We start from the raw sequence: 19,080 nt of genomic DNA, 5'->3' as shown, positions 1-19,080 counted from the left end.
GAATAAAGCCACCAGTTTGTTCTTTGAGAATATCCAGTATTATTGCAATTTATTAGAGCCATTATGAAAACTATGAGCTAAATGGAGATGATGTGAGGAGAATTTTAATTTTACTGACACACAGAATAGAGGCATTTGGGAAATGGTGGGTCTTACCCTGGGGATTGGTTTGATTGTTCCTATAGATATATATGGAAGATGATTCAATTATTCTCCTTTTAGTATGTTGATAAATATATGTTTTTGTGGATAGAACTGATTTTTTTTTTCTTCTTTCAAGAATGCCAGGATAAATTATGAACTTTGTATGTCTTCTTCTTTAATATAAGAAAGAAGTAAGTCCTATTCCAGATCTTTCCTTTCTAGAGCAGCGTGGTTTTATCCATAGAAATCCTGTGCTTTAGGAATTGTACGAGACCTCAGACTGTGTATAAATCAGGAAAATACCAGGAAAATGTTTGACTTGTTTCATACATACAGGCACTGCACATCCTCTGTATCAAAGGTGAAGAGAGGCAATTTTTATTTTATGAGTTGATCTGTATCGCAAGCCGTGGAAACCTTGGCTGTCCCAGAGCCTGTTCTTCTTGAGGCCAACACAGGAGCACCACAACTGAACTTGCTGGCAGCACCGAAGTGTGGCAGCACTCAGACACAGCCCAGCTGCTGTTTTAATTGGATGAGAGCTTTAATGAGCAAGTGAGGTTAACGTGCAGTCGCAGCTTTGCAGCCCATCAGATTGACAGTGTTTCATTTCACTGTCACTTATCAAAAAGTGGTTTTTCTTCCCTCTCTCATTATAAGTTTTGCAGTAGTAGGGGGATGCAATTGATATGCAGTCAAATTGTTCCTGACAGAGAGATTTTAAAAGCTTTTAGATTGGATGTAAAGAAGGAAACCTTGTCTTTGCAGAGTCTGCTCAGCCCATCCATCTGCATTAAGCGTCTTAGAGTTACGCTGAGCAGAAATGACACCTTAAAGAAAACTAAATGCTGCTTAACTTTTTACTGTAATTCTTGGGAGGTCTGATGTTGAATATTTTTCTTTTGCTGGTTGCCATATCACTCTATCATTTCATGAAAAATAAAACAGTACTTGTGTTTCTAATAGTGGACTTCCTTTTGTTCCTTGTGCAGGGTGGAGATGGGAGTTTATGCCTCAGCTTAGGGAGTGCAAGCCCCACACTGGGAATCAACAGATGTGTCCTTAAACATCTATTCATGAGAGAAGAAACAAAGCCCAAAAGATGACTCTTGTATTTCTTACCACCAGACCCCCAATATTGCAGACATGTCTTTTAATCCTGCTTCCAAATCCATGAAGATTGTCACTAAAATTAAGGGTTATTTTTGTCCCAGCGCTTCATGATGGGCTGTTTCAGAACCCTGGTCTTCTTACTGTCAGAAATTTTGTATTTTTGGGATTGTATTTATTCCTAGTCAATTCACACTTGATTAATTTTCAGCCAGCCACGTCATTCATCTTAAATCTTAGTCCGTACCATTCCATTTCATGGTATCTTTCAGCAGAGCAGTCTTCCAATGACCCTTCACAGCCTTCCTTTTGCTACAACTGCACAATCACAGCTTTTTTAGCTTCTTTTTGCAGCCCTCCTAACTCCTTTTCTTCTGCTTTGCTCATTTAGATTCCTTCTTTTTGAACATAAATGACAAGAAGTGTTCCAGACGAAAACTCACCGCCTTACTCAATCCCGTCAATATTTCCTCTCTGTGCTTTCCCGACACTCCTGGTATTGCACTTGCCTTATTCACAGGTAGATTACACTTATTTAGAGTAATAGGTCTTCCCTCAAGTACCATTTGCACCTGATGATTGCCTAACTTATAACACATTCTTGCCAGTGGTCCCTAGATTAAGCAGCTGAGCTTCACACTCTTTGGTTCTAACCTATGTCATATATTTAAACCTTGTGGTTATCCAGCTCTTCACAGTGAGAGTGTTCAGATTTGTATTTTAGATTCTGTCCAATTTTTCTCTGTGTAATCAAATTTCCTGACTGCCAGCATGGATGTGTGATTGTACTATCTTCTTAGTCTCATCTGATTTTTCAGTTTCTCGCTTGCCCAGGCTCTGCCCTGCTGTTTTTTCCTTGGACATGCTGCAGCATCCTGCAGACAGGAGCCAACAATTGCCTGTGTCCTCACCCTGACATAACTATCTTGTGCTCAAACTTCCCATTTTTGCCTCATTCCTGACCCTGTTGCTTGTTTGTTCTTGGCGTTTTTCTTAATATTCTGTTTCAAAAACCATTTAAAATCACAATTCTACTTGGACTCAGGATATATGAACATGGGGATTATCTTCCTGTACACTCTCCTTTAATGAAATATCTGCAAAATGGAACATTACTTACAGTCTTTATCTGTATTTAACATTAGCTTCAAAAGTCTCATCTAAATTAACATTTCTTTCTCTGAGTTACACTTAAAAGAAGTACAGAAAAGGTCTATGATCACTTAATGTGCAGTGGAAATTACAGCAAAGAATAGTGCAAGGAAGTTTTGCTTTGGAGAAAGATTTATTTGAGGGGGAAAGTACTTAGGTATTCACAAGGAGCTAGGTCATGTAAGTATAAAAGTTATTTTCAACACTGTATCAAATTCAAGGTTAAAAGCTCATTCAACTCTTTTATATTAAAGGTAATATTTATAATATTGGTTACATTGGATTGTGCTGCTCGAGACATTTTAATATTAACAATGTAAATGCTACAACAATGGTACCTCTGAGAAATATGTAATATATGTCTGTGCTGCTAATACAATTCTTACCACCATTATCTACTTTCTCATTTCCATTAAAGTGATGGATATTAAGCAATATGAAATAGAAATGGCCATTTTCTCTATTTTCTGCTTTGCTAGCTGGCAGTAGGTAACTGATGAAAATCTCATTTTATCAAACACGCTTTAGATTTCAAAACTGGCCTGGAATGGGTGAATAGCACGAACAACACTAGCAATGAGTTTGGTCATTAGTACATAGAGATATTCAAGAGATTTTCTAAGGGTATTCAGTAATTTGCATGAGAAACATGACAATTCTTGTAGCCATGCATAATTTAAATACTTCTTTGCTGTTTATAGTCATGTAACAAATAGATAGGAAACTCTGTGTTGTGTAACCTAGAAATGAAAGCTGATTTGCTGTCACGGAACTTAAAAATCCAGATGAAATAGTTTAAGGCTTCCTTCAGTTCAGATTTACCTTTTAATCATCTTTTTAAAGAGCCATAGAATTACCTATGTCTTGTAATAAAAAATGGCCTGTCCCTTCTACTCATTGAATTGCAGAATACAGTAGAATTCCTCCTCAAAAGTTGTTCTTCCAGCCTGCTGAGGTCCTCCCGAGACTGGCATTACTCATGCAGTACTTAATGTGTAACTATCCATCTTTTTTCTAAATTATTTTAAACAATAAACAAAGAATCTTCTCTCACAGGATGTTCCCCCTATCTCTTCAAGGTGCTTGCAGTTCCCCTTTGTCCATTCTCCAAGAAGTTTTCAGTTATCTTAAAATGCCCTGAACAGACTCCATGCTTTATCTGAGGGTCCCTTCCCCATCCACTGTCACCTTTCCCTTGGCATAGTTTCTATTTTTGACTCTCCTAATTCTGCAAAATATTGGAATTGTCTCTTCCAATCTTGGAAATGGCAGATAATTCCCAAAAGTTCTGCCTCTGAACATGTGACGCAGGGGTGTACAGATGTGAGATTCTCCTAAAAGCAAGGAGACAATGATTCTTTTAAATTCATAACTACTTTCTTCCAATAGCCACCAGAAAAAAAAACAACAAAAAAACAAAAAACAAAAACAAAAACAAAAACAAAAACAAAAAAACAAAAACCAAAAAAACCCCTGCAATTTATGTAATTACCACATTGCAGAGGAAACTTTTAGGGAAAAAAGTGAGATTAATATGATCCATTAGTATGCAAAGCTGTAGCTCAATACAGTAAAAAAGAACTTATGGGCTTCTGTGGCATCATTCAGTGCAGTTAATTGACTCTCACTTCTTTATTACTTATAAACTGTGAATAAGATTTGAGAAAGGCTCACACACATTCACACATATTAATTTTATTAATCAGTAACTTTATTTTCTATTGTAATTAAGCCCTAAACAAAACATCTGTGTCCTCAGCTCTCTGTTACTGTCACCAGCATAACAAAAGCTTTGAGTAGTCAGGAGCCCTGTGACCACCCCAAATACTTTGTGAAGCTGAGACACAACTCTGTTCACTTTTGCTTACCTGCAAGATACTTAAAATCCTTTTATTTTGAGTCATTTGGCTGTGGTGTTTCTTTGTTGGTAGATGATATGCAGGACTGAGAGGAGCTACAAGCCCAGAATGTCCAACATTGCTGAGCATAAAGCCTTAGGAAATAAGTAATTGAAAATTGTAATTGACTTCACATAATTATATCCCTAATTTTCAGAACATTTGTATGTTAATCCCTAGGCAGAAATTGAAATACACTCTTCTGGGTTGTTTGCTTGTTGCAAAGGCAGAATATTAAAAAACTTTGTGTTATTCCCTTGCTTGGCTCTGTACTACAGGGTTGAAATTGTACAAATATAATATGCTGGGACAAATCAACACTGAGCACAGCAGCCTCCCTGCTATTGAAATGCTGGAGAGCTGCCAAACAAACAAAAATAAATCATTTCATATGTCATTATTTTGACTACTTTGACAAAAAGGAAAAGCAACAAGACATTAATTACAGGGCTCTGCCAAACTCTGCCACTGTTAGCAGAGTGTTCTAACTCTCCTTTGCAAGAATTTGGTACTGAAATGGTGCCAAAATCTATATGTACCTTTTGGGTGCAGGTCAGAGCCATCAGTCTGGAAACTGCTTTGGGATCAGTCGTGACACACACAAAAAAATCAAAATATTTTTCTTATTTATGAGTCCCACTGTGTTACAGTCCCACCACTTTCCAAGATTTGGTAAAGACTATGTGGGCAAATTCACTGAAGGCCAAACTGAGGCATAAGGACAGAAAAGAATTTGTCTTTTCTGGGTGAATTCTTCCTTAGCTTTTCCCTCATCTGTCCCCATTCAGCTCTCCTGGAAATGGATTTTGAACAGAAGCCTTTGTAGTGTTTGCTGGGTTTTGTCTTGAATGCTTGGAATTGAAAGCTGCTTTTTGTTTGTTTGTTGGTTTGGGGGTTTTGGTTTTTCTTTTTTTTTCCCCTCTACTTTTTTCTAATTTAACCTCTCCTGAAATGCAAGATTTAGTAGGTGGTCAAAGGTGAGCTCATTCTCTACACTGTGTTTTAGCAAAATCTGGGCTAAAATTGGGACAGTTCAGTTCTTAGAAAAACTAATTCTGTCTCTCCCAATTAGTGAAGAGGTTATTCTGGGAAAGCTGTCACAATTCCATGAAGTGTGTTACATACTCCTTCGCTCTGTAGGCTTTTGGACAAGTTGTGCTCCGATGCTGAGGTAGGAGATAGGGTGTGTTTCTAAATCCACAGTCTAACTTAGGGAGAGGAGAGCTCTTCACCTGAGAAATACTCCCCAAGAAGGGTCTGAAAGGGATGTTAGGAACTAAATGTTATTTGTACAACCCGGTTCCCAGGACAGATCTCAGGGCACATTTATCTGCTTCCTTTTGCTTGAGTGCCCTCCTGTGCCAGGTGGACAAAAGTGAGGCCAAGTTGTGTGGTGAGTTTCAGACAATAAAACCATTTTGTCTGATTTTGTGCTTGTTGTCCTTTCTGCTTGGCTACTTTCCTGCGGTGGGGCTTGAGGCAAGCAGGGATGGCAAAGATGTGCCTCTTGGCTGACCCCAAATCCTCCTTCTGTGGCATCATTCCAAACACTCTCTCCAGTCTTCCCAGCATCAGCTGGCTTCAGGATGTCCAAGACTTTGGGTCATGGTCTCCTTAGGGCTATGGAAGGGTCTGAGGGGAGGGGAAACCCTTCCTCCACCCCAGTTTGGTGTCACTTCAGCTCTTTAACACAGGTTGAGAACAGGCTGGTTCGGTGGGTTTGAGAACACTGGTTCAGTGAGTTTATAGGAAACCTCAGCAGCTGGGGATGGGAAATACTTGGGCTCAGCAATCACTCTCACTCTGTGCATGTTGAGCCAGAGAGACTGCAATTTCTAACAGGACAAGCATGGATCTATGGGATGTGTGACCACACAGGAACCTCCTTTTTCTCTTTTTCTCCCATTGGTGTTGAGGGGTTTAAGTAGAGGGGGTGAAACAGAGCCTTGCACTTGGGAAAGCTTCCCAAGTTTGAGTGGTGCTTGAAAATACCTTGCTCAGGGACTGGAGTGGTGTATGAAAAAATGTGAATGTTAAAGGAGCATCAGCTGAAGAAAAGCTGGTGGGTTTGAGCTGATTTTTTGTCTTTACTTGTAAGTTTTTAGGCTAAAGAGCTCCTGCAACTCCACCTTCCTGGGTGGGCTCTATATTCAAAATAGGCATTCTGAACATGCACTGAGGGTCTCTAAAATCCAAACCACTTTTTTTTTTTTTTCCACCAGAAGGGAGAAAGGGACAAACCTCATTCAAATCTCAAGACAAACAAAAAAGAGTTTAGAGAAAATGAGTGGAAAAAAATCTGTGGGTGTGTTATAAAAAAAATAAAGTGACACTCTCCTTCAGGTGGACCTCAGGGAGTTCCCTGCTGCTGATTTCTGCAGGTTAAACCCACTGTGGTATAGAGAGCCGTGCAAAGAGTTACAGCATTGCCAGATAATTATGAAATCTTATCCAATGTCCTGAAAATTATGGTGAGACTCCGGTAATTTGGATCAAAATATATAAGAAAATTCAACTAACAATAGAAAAAGGGTTGTAGGACTTTGAGCAAAGAATTGTGAGAAGTGATTAAGATGATAGAAATACACCATGCTTTTAAGTAAGAATGAAAAGATGAGATGAGTAGAATTAATGGAGTTTGTTAAACATGTTTGAAGGCTACAGATAGAGACACAATAATTGATTTTTTCTTGTAGTCTTGCATTGTGGAACAAAAGCAGAGATAAAACACTTTGTGGAAAGACTTCATGTTTTTTTTTCATCTCTTCCATTCAAAGATCCTGATATTTACTTATAATCAAGACCCAAATTAAAATCTGCAGAGAAAGGTCTGCTTTTCCATAGTGGCAGATTAGTTACATGATATGTCTTAAGATTGACTGTAGTACCAAACCTTTATCTTAAATATTTATTTTTTTTATATAAGGTAGAGAGAGAAGGCAATCCAGAGTCAGTTAATTTCGTTTGGATTTCCAAAGGAACAGGTAGACAGCAGTGATGGATTTAATTTGCAGTAGTGAAGTTGTACATGTCAGTACATCCTGCTGTCCAAAAACTAAGAGCTGACAGACTCTTCTAGTCTTTCAGACTGAAAGTATCCTAATGGTAGTAAATGGACCACTCATCCTTTAATTAAGAAAAGAGCCATTAAAAAAACGGGTGTTCTTGCAGTGTCTCAGTGTGGTGTGTGGGAGTCTTTGAGACTGACATGTCTTTGCTGTCTCTGCAAGAGATCTGCAAAACCTTCTCCAGAGTCAGCTCCCTGCAGGGCACCCTGACAGCTCTGATGGGCACCGAGCCTTCCAGTCAGCTCCTGTCCATCAGTCATGGAAAGGAGTCCTTAAAAAGGAAGGGAATCCTGTTCAAAATGGTGCGTAAGCGATGTCACTCTGCAGTTCCATAATGGCTGAGGAAAAAATAGATGCCATGGCTGGGTCACTGAAAAGGGAGGAAGAGGGTTAAAAAGGGAACCATAAAAAGTAACTACAACCCCCTTAAGTCTAAAGAGGGGAGTCTTTTCTTCCTGCTTCAGTGGCGTAGAGGCACCGTTGGATACCTGGGGCCAAACCTTGTAAGAAATTCACCCAAACAAGGTATGAACGAAACCTTTTCTTTTGTGCATAGAAGCTCACCCTGCAGCCATGCAAATATGTGAGATCCACCTGGCAACCCCAGTGTGCCTTAGAAGGATTGTGGTCAGTCATGGGCAAATGTGTGGAGACAACCAAGTATTTAACCTTACACTTTTCTCAGTGCAGTCTCGGTGTGGCGAGCTTGCTTTTTCATTTCCCTTCAGTGACAGTCCTGCCCCAGGACCTGCTTATTAATGACAGAAGGGGATTCTGACTGATCTCATTCTAGGAATGTGTTTCCTAGGGTTTAGAAATTTTGTCTCACTGAGAATGTGGGAAAGGAAGAAGAGATCCAGAGGGGGGCAAATTTGGGAACCTGCTAAGGACATTGCCTAATCAGCCATGGTTCTGCTGTTACCAGAGAAACACGACTCAGTGCCTCTGAGTTTCATACCTGGGTGTGCAGAGCATTTACTAGAAGCCTCCTGGGTATTAAGGTGTAATTTGAAACAGGAAGCAAAATCCAACACATAAGAGTAAGAAAACTTTGACATACTTTAATAGAAATGATTAGAATTGTAATCTCCCTGAGACATGTTAATTAAAATAACACAACAAATGGTGCCTCAGTGCAGAGTTTGACATGCACTGTGGCTTTAAGTTGTTTTTAATAAACATAGTAGACAGTAATATCAATTTAGAAAAAAAGATAAGCAGGAATAAAATTCAAATTTAAATGCAAAGGTTAGAGTAGAACAGATGACTCATGCTTTATCTATATTGAAGTAATTATACAATGAGAATTCAGAACAGTGGCTTTGGACTTATAAAGAGCAAATCACCATAGTGAGATTTATCTTCTAGCTAATTTTATGGGCAATACAAAAGTTTCTAAAACCTGCTACTTGAAGGATGGGTACAAAAGGTCATTGCTTCTTGATTTCCACCTTTTTTTTTCCGCTGAAGGACTTATCAATCATTCATGTTTACCAAATCATTTTCCTTTTTTCCTGAGATTTCTTATTGAGGCTGTTGATTGCTTTTTCTGTGCATCTTTAAACTTTTCAAATGATATTCATGTCTGCTAGAAATGGTTGCCAGTTATATTTGCAGTGTAAGAGTCTGCAGGCACAGTGATAAAACAAACGTGTTCTCTGAGGAGATTTGGGAGATTATTGAGCTTTTTATTGTGCCTTAACTCACCTCTGAGCATCCTGAGTGCTTGCTAGGACTGGTGGCTCTGTTTTCAAAAATGTTTGATCATAAAACAGAACAAAGACATTTTAGTTATGAGGATTATAGAGATCTTGATTGAAGCATTTTTAAAGTCTGACGTCAATAGATGTCAACGTGCAGTGAGTTAGAAAGTCAGATTGGTGTGGGGCTATGAGGTGGTTTGCAGATGGCTGAAATGCTGCACCAAAACATTGGAAGACCTGATCTGTAATGTTTATTTCTCCCTCAATCATAATTTATCATTTTGAGTGCATTTATATTTTTCCCTTCATAATCAAGGTTAAAAACATTGGTGTCTAATCTGTTTTCTCTCTGCATTCAGGAAAACCAGAGTATTAAATGCTGTAATTAAGTGCTTTGCAAATCAGATTCTACCTCCTTTGACAAAAGGAAGAAAAGATTCCTTAACTCTGTGGAAGTTTTCACTGTTATAGGGAAAAGTTCAGGAGTGCAGGTAGGAAGATGAGTTGTGGAGAGATGCTAAAGAGACCATCCTCCTTCCTTGTGGTTTCTTTCCCCTTTTCCTCTACATCCAGTTGAAGTGGGAAGAAACTCAGTGATGGGAGATCAGGACAGAAGAGGAGCTGGGATGAGGTTTGGGCTTCAATATCTGAATAGTTTTGTGCTGTAGGAAAAGTTTTTATGAAACTACTCAAAGTAGTTACAAGGCAAATAAAGTCTCTAACTAACACCTGATTGTCATATTTACTGGTTTGGAAAGAACTGACTCCTTTGAACATCACCGAGCATTTATCTACTGCTGTCCATCTTCAGACTCCTAAGAAATACTTGTCAGTCTTTTAATCCACTAAGCAGACTATTTCCTCCCTCCAGCCACTCACAGAATTGTTTCAGTTTTCTTGGGAAATTGCCTTTCATGTTAAATTTTCAATTCACTCCTCTGGTTTATATAAAGCTTAACAGAACTTGCTTTTCTCTGTGGTGTGCTGTGGTGGTGTTCATAAACACTTTCCATTTTCATTTTACCTGAGAGCCCATTTAGCCTGTCGTGGTAGAAAGGTGTGGGCAGCCTCCCTCCCTCCCTCCCTGGGATTGCTGGCAATCCATCCACAGCTCTGATTCCTGCAAGTAGGGAAAAGCACCAGGAAAAGGGGTACATGGGCAAAGGAGGGGTGGGATGGTGTTCTTGCAGGGTGAATCTTTAGACATGGACGTGTGAAGAAATCAGATAATTTCTTCACCTTTTGGTGATGTTAAATTATTCCTAACATACCTCTAGGGCTTCGGTTTATATTTTTTTAGACATTACAGGAGGAATGTATGGTGAAACATTGTTTGGAAACCTGAGTTTTCAGCATGATTTCACACTTCTTTACATATCTATATATATCTCTATCTATCTATATATATCTACATATATATCTATATATATCTATCTATATATATGCATATATATAGATATATACAGACATAGATATATATGTATAGAAATACACACATATATATAGATACATACAGACATATATATAGATATGTACATATATATATAGATACAGATATATTCAGACACCTGCACTACATAATATCCTTAACATTTTACCATTTTTACCTGGGTTTTTAAATAATTCACCCATCATAATAAGAGTGCCATTGTGATTTAATGCAAGAACAACACTGGTTTCTCTTACATGGTAAAAAGTTTATTTGGCTTTTTTCTCCTCCAAGCTCCTGTCTGTATAACTTGGGATTATGCAGATGGACCTTACTAAAGGGTTCTTTGTTGGATATGAGTCAGGCAGTTTAAGAAGCAGGATTTATGCACCCAAGCAAAAGATCTCACCTTTGTATCCCAGTGTGTTTCACTGTCTGCATGTTCCAGCTTTGTTCCACCCCAGCTCAGATGCTGTGCTGGGCTTTTATTCAACTCAGAAACACAGAATGTGATATTTGCCTTATGCTGAGGTGCCACAACTAACCAAGCAAAGAGTTTTCCATTAGGTATTTTGGCTACTACCAGAAGTCTTTCTTGTCTAGAAGGTGGATAAAAGTGAGCAAAGAAAGTCTCCTATGACTCTTAGTCTAATATCAACAGGAAAATACTGGAGAGATTAATTTTATGTCAGTTAATAAACCATGCAATGAGAGAAAGGCCGGAAAAAGTCCTTGCAATAGCACTATTTATTCCTGAGGTGGGGATAGATAAGATCAACATTTCTTCCTCTTATCATCACAAAATGCTGCTGTCTTAAAAACCTTTCTTTAAAAAAAAAAAATTAAACATTTATTCACCCAAAATCCCAAAACCTTCTGCAATTAACATAAGCAAACCTGCAGGGTCAGAATATAAAACGTTAGAGGTTTTGAAATTCTTCTAAAGGGTTTCTTGTTTAGCTTTTGGACTTTTAAGAGTAGACTTGAAGTGATAAACACCTTTATTAAAGTTTAATGTATTTTATTTTAAAAGCAAATAAGTGAAAACAGAAATAGGGATTTTTTTTTTCTGCACAATATAGTTTTGTCAGCTAATCAGTTAAGAAAAACTCCAGGCAATAAAAAATTTTGCAAAACCTAAAGAATAATAACCCTCAGAGAACAAGTGTTTTCAAGACTCCAGTGTGAAGGGATGCTGGGGCCCCAGTGCAGTCAGATGCCTGTAATTACTTGAAGGTGTTTTGTAGTTTATGAAATAACCTTTGAGTTCTAAGGGAAAAAGATAAATACACAGAAATAGAATCAAATAAAACCTGAATTCTCCTGTAGTATCAGGAGGTTTTGGTAGGGCGTGGTTAACAGCTTGTTTAACCACAATGATTGGGTGCATTGCACAGGAGTTACCTATTGTGAGAATCAATATGAAAATATTTAGGCATTTCAGAACTTCTGTTCCACTTTCTTCATGACTTTGCCCAAACTGTTGATGCATCTATTAAAAAATGAGATTGTTAAATGATACCTCTCACATTCAGTGCTGTTTTCTCTAAAGAGCCACTCATATAATTTTAGATGGAGTTGTGACAGATGGGCTCCCAGGCAGATCTGGCTGGGTGGAAGTTTAGGTAGTTGCTATGACATCATGAGCCCTGAAATGTTGGTGGGAGGATGATTTTGGAGAATACACTTGGCATGCATGAGCTATCACCTGTACTATGCCATGAATAGTCTTTTGGGAGATCTGACAGCAAAGTGGCAACTTGGGAAAGATACACATTCATTTTATAAAAATACTCCACCAAACGTGAAAATTTGTGAAGGGCAGGCAGACTATTCTAAAACTTTTCCCCCTGCCAGCGTGTTCTGGGTTTCTATCTTGAGCAAGGAAACAAGGAAGCACATAGAAATGCAAGCCAGTCCTGGACTTGACCTGTGATGGAGGTAGAAACCCTCTTGCTTTGCTCTGTTTTAAAGGTCAGTTCTGAAAAGCAGCTGCCTAGGGATGGAGGAGCTCCATTGCCCTGCCCTCCCTTCCCAGGAGAGCCCACAGACAAATCCTGTTTGGAAACTTGAAAAGGAAATCATTTAATGATGCCTTATTGAATGTTTAACTAGTGTCACTTTGAAAAGATCCCATCTGCCCTGCTCAGGTGAGACCCCACCTGCAGAGCTGCCTCCAGCCCTGGGTCCAACATCAGAGGATGTGGAGCTGCTGGAGAGAGTCCACAGGGGACCACGGAGATGCTCCAAGGGCTGGAGCCCCTCTGCTCTGGAGCCAGGCTGGGAGAGCTGGGAATGTTCTCCTGGAGAAGGGAAGGCTCCAGGGAGAGCTCAGAGCCCCTCCCAGAGCCTAAAGGGGCTCCAGGGGAACTGAAGACGAACTTGGGACAAGGGATGGAGGGACAGGACACAGGGAATGGCTTCCCACTGCCAGAGGGCAGGGATAGATGGGATATTGGGAAGGAATTCCTCCCTGTGAGGGTGGTGAGGCCCTGGCACAGGGTGCCCAGAGAAGCTGTGGCTGCCCCTGGATCCTTGGAAGTGTTCAAAGCCAGGCTGGATGGGGCTTGGAGCAATCTGGGAAAGTGGAAAGTGTCCCTGCCCACGGCAGGATGAGTTTTTAGATCCCTTCCAACCCCGTTGTGCTCTACTTGAATGTATGGTTCTGTGAAACAAACCTGGCAGGTCACAGAATCAGAATATCCTGAGCTGGAAGAGACCTACAAGGTTCTTCAAAATCCATGAAATTTCCATGACATAAAGGAATTCAAGCAGACCAGTGCATGCAGATAAATCTACTAATTATGCAAAATACTTGAAAAACTTTGGGACATGGCAGTGCAGAATATTTTTCTCTTGTCAGTGAAAGGGCAGTTTCAGTATGGTCCCCTCCACATGACCCAGTGTGTTCAGCAGGAGGTGAGCAGGGGAAAGTCACCTTCAAATGTGGCAATGTCCCCATGCTCTGTTGTGCCCCTTCTCTGAAGATTGTTGTCTCTTTAGTAGATTCAAGAGAGAAAATGTGTGAGGATGTCTTTGCATCAGGACAAATGTCAGCTACAGTGCTCAGGGCTGTGGGACAGACCCACTTCTGCCAAATTTCCAGGGACAGTCATATCTGGCAGAGGGACAGAAAGAGCAGCTGGAGAGCAGGAACATCTTAAATCTCTACAGCTGTTTGCTTCTGTGCAGCTGAGCCAGAACTTCAGTCAATTCCCCATTAGCTGGAATGTAACAAGATAAATTGACATAAAGCAAGGTTGCATTCAACTAAATCAAATTGTGAATGGTTAAATTGAAACAGTGTTTGCACACAGATGAATCCTGTGGCACATTAGAAAAAGAATTTAAAACAGAGTTAACTGCAGGGGGACTTCATTTAGGAGTCCAGATTAAGAAAAACAACAAGAATAATCTCTTCTTGAAAAAGAGATTGTATTATGCTGTGTAAGACACACAGAAAAGTGTCTGGCTTGAAAAACAGCTTCATCATAATTTAAACAATTTCAAGGGAAAACTGAGACAGGAGTTTAGTCCTTTATCCCACTCACCAGTGTCTAAACTGTTAACATAATGTAAATGTTTGATGCCCAGGTAGAATAAGGTATTTATTTCAGTAAAGTCAGCCTGGATTGTGGGTTTGGGGTTGGCATGAAGGGTTTGTGTGCCAAAGGGAAGTGGAAGAGCAGCAGTTTTGTCTGATGCACAGGTATGCCATTGAAATCCTGGATGCAGGGAGAAGGGTCAGTACAGAAAAACAGCCCAGAGGACAGTGAGAGGTGCAATTCCAGCAGATTCACAGCGTGGCTCACTCCTAAAGTCAGCTGGAATCATTTCCTGATTGCTTTCTTTACCCCAGTAAGATGATAAAAAAAAAAAAAAAAAGAAAAAGAAAAAAAACCCAAAGTGATGGTAGGGAAGGTGAAGGAGCTGCTGGGAGATGTCAGGGCCTCATTCCAATGGCTGTGATTTGCTCCATCCAGATTCTGATTATTTTTTCCTCAAATTTGTAAACTGTATTTTCTTTACTGTCTACTGTATGGCATAAGCATAGTTTTTTTTTCCAACCAGTTTCTTCTACTTTTGGCAGTTGTAGCTCCTTGTTGAAAATCAGGTGGGCTTGTTGGCTTTGCTTTTTTTTTTTTCCCAAATGGTAATTCTTTAGATTTGTTATATTTGAGAATTTTGCTACCAATGTCCTCATGAATGCTTGTTTTTTAGTGTCAATTATACTCACAAAATCAAATTTGAAATATCAATTATTTTTAAAAGGTCCAGCTGTTGAAATCCCTACATCTTCTTGCTCTCATGATTATCAGCTTCTTCTTCCATTTCACTGCCACTGTAGTGAAGTATCTTCCAGTAATGCATATTTAGTGATGTGTCAAACAGCTGCTATGAACTATTTATCCTTCCTCTAATCTTTTTCAGACTGAAAATACTTTTGTCTGTAAGACAGGCATTGCATTATTAATGTTTAATTTACTTGACACTCTTCTCTGGATCTGCTTCCTCATTTTCCTGTATCTATAGCTTTATTTCTGTCTGTGTTTATCTGTATCTTTATATATTCTTTAGTCATCTCTGTGTTTTTATTGAACATAGGCATTTGTGTTATTTTCTGTGGTTGTTTCTTTCCCCTGTAGTTTGAAGCTGAGCAATAAAAACCCATCTCCTGCAGTGAGGAGCTTTACCTGTGTCCCAGGAGTGAGGGACAGGGGTGCTGCCCTCCCTGCAGATCCAGGGCTGGGAAATCAGTGCTGTTCCCTACCCTGCTTTCCCGAGCTGGAAGGTGAGTGATGGCTTCTTGCCCAGCAGGATGGGACAAAGTCATAGGTTTAGAAAGAAAAAATCTCTTCTGAGTTCCTGAGCTAAAATCTGTCCATGAGTTTTAGGCTGTGTAACTCATTGGAAAATTAATTCTAAGTCTAACTAGACAGACTTTTTTGTTGCTGCTTTAAGATGCTCGTCTTGATTCAGTTACAGCTGTAGGCAATAATTGAAAGTCAGCCCTTGGTGGCTGGTGGGGAGGAGCTGGGAACAGTTTGAGGTGTTTCACTCGGTTAGCACAGGGCTGAATTGCACATTACTTTGTTTTATTTTGACCTAGAAAAGTGTCATTGTGGTAAAGGATCATTGCTTGCACCTGGAGAAAGGCCAGTCCGTGGGCACTGTGGGCTATTTGCTGTTCTTAGATGAGTCTCAGGGGGAGGTTGTAAACATTGATAATCCTAAAGTAAAGCAGGTGTGTTAGGGATCATAATCAGGTGATTGAAATGAGCCAAGGGAGGTGATTCTCTAGACCAGATGTAGGTCTTAATACAAAATACTGTATTATTCCTGACTCTCACTGTCACACAGATATTCATTTACAGGTGTGTGTGTATGTTCTGTTACTGGATAAGAGGAGATTTCTCTCATGGAGCAAGAACACCTTAAAAAGTAAAGTTAATGTGATTTACATTTTGGTGGGATTTTTTTGGGGGGGGAGGGGGGGTTGTTCTTTTGTGTGGTTTTTTGGTTGTTTTGGAGTTTTTTGGTCTTGTTTTTCTTAGCTGAGTACAAAGTATCTGGTTCACATTTAGGCAGATTTGAGACAGTTAATTATTAGTGAATTATTACTAAAATTTCAAAACAATCTCTACAGTCATGGATGAGGTCAGTTTTTTACCCACTGTGAATCGAGGGAATGAGGGAAAAGAGAGACTAATTAAAATGAAGTCTCCAGGCTCCATCACCTCTCTGTGGCAGGCAGCTGCAGAACTTGAAAAATTACTTTTGGCTGCTTAGCCAAATTCTGGTTACTTGCTTGGCTGCATGATAAAACTATCTATGACCTTCATCACTGGAGAAGACTAGAAATCTTTTGTGGTGGAGAAAAACCCAGAAACAATAGGAGAACATTACAATTTCTGAAGTGGAAACTTTCAAATCCTTTTTTATACTTACGGGACAGAATTGTGAAAATGTATTCTGTAGGGAAAGCAAAAAACATGGAATTTTCCAAGGCAGGTTGATGTATAAAGCATAGTTTTAAATTGTTTTATCATAATAAATTTAACATTTTTAGTTATTAGTATTTTGATTTATGCAGATAAATAGGTGTTTTACCTGTTGAAAAATATCCAGCAGTATATTACAAATAAGAAAAAAGGCACTATTGCAACCAAATAGAGATAATTGGTCAAAGGCAGATAATGTGGACTGCCAAGGAATTAAAATACAGGAAAAAATATATAAATATATAAAATTATAAACTATAAAAGTACAAAGCTGTGACTTTTTGATAGCACTGCCTGGGTTTGATAGGTCTGTGGTTCACCTTTTCTGTTGTTTCCATCTAATGGACAGATAATGGTTGCCAGGGCAAGTGATGTCAAAATCTCTTTCTGATTTGAAATTGAGATTGTGCCAGTTACTGACTGCTGTGTGAGTCTGCAGAAGGACTCTGATATAGGGACCAACTGTTCCTGTTATGTGTTTGGGGTAAAATTGCTACGCACAGTGAGTAGTGCAGCTACATCTGCCTTTCCTTATGTAAAACAAAAAACCTCCTTCCAGTCTCTAACAAATGTGCATCTCTACACATCACCTTTCTGATGATGTTGGTGATGGAGATGAAGAACAAAAGCTCATAAATTTCCTTTTTTAGGGTAATCCTGGTAGCAGCAGCAATTATTGCCTCTGCATTAAATGCTGCCAGGCCCAAGGAAGGATGTATCATTGGTGCTGCTCTTGCAACAAAAAATCTACATCTGTGTCCTGGGCTGTGTCCACAGGGGAGCAGCCAGGAGGCTGAGGGGTGGGTATTGCAGTGAACTCAGCCTTGTTAGACCACACCTGAAATAACAGGGAAACATTCCTGCTTATGCAGAGAATGGTTTGGGTTGAAAGGGACCTTAAAGCTCATTTTGTTCCAATCCCCTCCTACAGGCTGGGACACCTTCCACTATCCCAGGTTGCTCCAAGCCCTGTCCAACCTGGCCTTGGGCACTTCCAGGGATCCAGGGGCAGTCACAGCTCCTCTGGGCACCCTGTGCCAGGGCCTCCCCACCCTCACAGGGAAGGATTTCTTCCCAATATCCCATCCATCCCTGCCCTCTGGCAGTGGGAAGCCATTCCCTGTGTCCTGTCCCTCCATCCCTTGTCTCCAGTCCCTTTCCAGCTCTCCTGGAGTCCCTTTAGGCACTGGAAGGGGCTCTGAGCTCTCTCTGGAGCCTTCCCTTCTCCAGGTGAGCACCCCCAGCTCTCCCAGCCTGGCTCCAGAGCAGAGGGGCTCCAGCCCTTGGAGCATCTCTGTGGTCCCCTGTGGACTCACTCCAGCAGCTCCACATCCTCTGATGCTGGACCCAGGGCTGGGGCAGCTCTGCAGGTGGGGTCTCACCTGAGCAGGGCAGAGGGGCAGAATCCCCCCTCCCCTTCTGCCCACACTGGGGGATCAGCCCAGGACGTGGGGGTTTCTGAGCTATAGAAATTGCCAATTAACTTATGCTGCACATCACTGCATTACGTGCACATAAAGAGATTTCTGCAATCCTGGTATGTGGCATTTATTACATTTACTCTGTGATTTAGCCCTGATGTGTCTGGTTGTGTCCCCTTACAATTTATTGATTGTCTCTGCATATGACTGGAGTTACCCCACAGCTCTGAGATGGGGCTATTTCCTGGTACTCTCTTGGGATTGGTGTAATTAAAAACAGGAGAAAGAAGTTTCCAGAGCTCTTCTGGATGTTCTGCTAGGCAAGGGAAAGGATGAGGAAGTCAAAACCATCACCAAACACCCAGTCCTGCTGCACTTAACCTTGACTTGTCACCTCCTTGGTCCTTGTGTCGGTGACTTGGCTGCACCTGGCAAATTAAGGCATCAATAGGGTCCTTCCACCATAAAATAGCTTCAACTTAGCCATTTTAATTCTAAATAATCAGTATTGTTTCCTGTAGCCTGTTATTATCTGCTGAATACATCCTTTCAGATATAGGATAGAAAATATGATCAGAATATAAATGCTGAATTAATTTGAAATCCATCAGGTTTAATATAGCAATGTCTTTATAACAGCTCAAAATATTGTAGAGAAGAAAACAACACACGCTCTTGCTGCAGAACAAATATTGGCTTTAGCTACTTTTGCAATATTAAAATGTCTTTTTCTTATTTTGAGTAGCTGAACTGTATGGAGAAAACTATTTATATCAGCTTTTCAGCTCGGAAGGGGAGATAACTCTAAGCTTGGGCAATTATGTATATTTGTAAATGAGTGGAAAAGTATGGTTTATTTATAAAGGAGCCTCTATGCATATATCAGTGTGTAGGTTTTACATCCAGATAGTTCACTTGAACACTTTGTTACTTTGTTTTTCTGAAGTGAGTTGAGGCTAAATAGTGAGGAACTTCCTGTGAGTACCAACTCTATGTGCAGCTGGATTCTTTCAGATTGTAAAGTCTTAAAGAGAAGTCACAGAATCACAGAATGGTTTGGGTTGGAAGAGACCTTGAAGAACATTCAGTTCCAGCTCCTGCCGTGGGCAGGGACACCTTCCACTATCCCAGGTTGCTCAGAACTTTATCCAAC

General features: G+C 40.0%; 1 protein-coding gene across 6 annotated transcripts in view; it reads left to right on the top strand.

The window, feature by feature from the left end:
• Positions 1–19,080, top strand: part of CTNNA2 (catenin alpha 2) — a 463,984-nt gene that overhangs the window by 211,336 nt on the left and 233,568 nt on the right. Inside the window, exon 1 of one of the 6 annotated variants that reach the window (XM_069014752.1) lies at positions 15,838–15,946. The exons of the other annotated variants lie outside the window; for them this stretch is intronic. The gene's annotated coding sequence lies outside the window, so the exon portion shown is untranslated. Of the gene's footprint in view, positions 1–15,837; positions 15,947–19,080 lie in introns of those variants that run through there. 6 annotated transcript variants of the gene reach the window in all.

Source organism: Aphelocoma coerulescens, chromosome 4, assembly GCF_041296385.1.
Source record: "Aphelocoma coerulescens isolate FSJ_1873_10779 chromosome 4, UR_Acoe_1.0, whole genome shotgun sequence".
NCBI lineage: Eukaryota > Metazoa > Chordata > Aves > Passeriformes > Corvidae > Aphelocoma > Aphelocoma coerulescens.
This window is presented reverse-complemented; position numbering and strand designations above follow the sequence as displayed.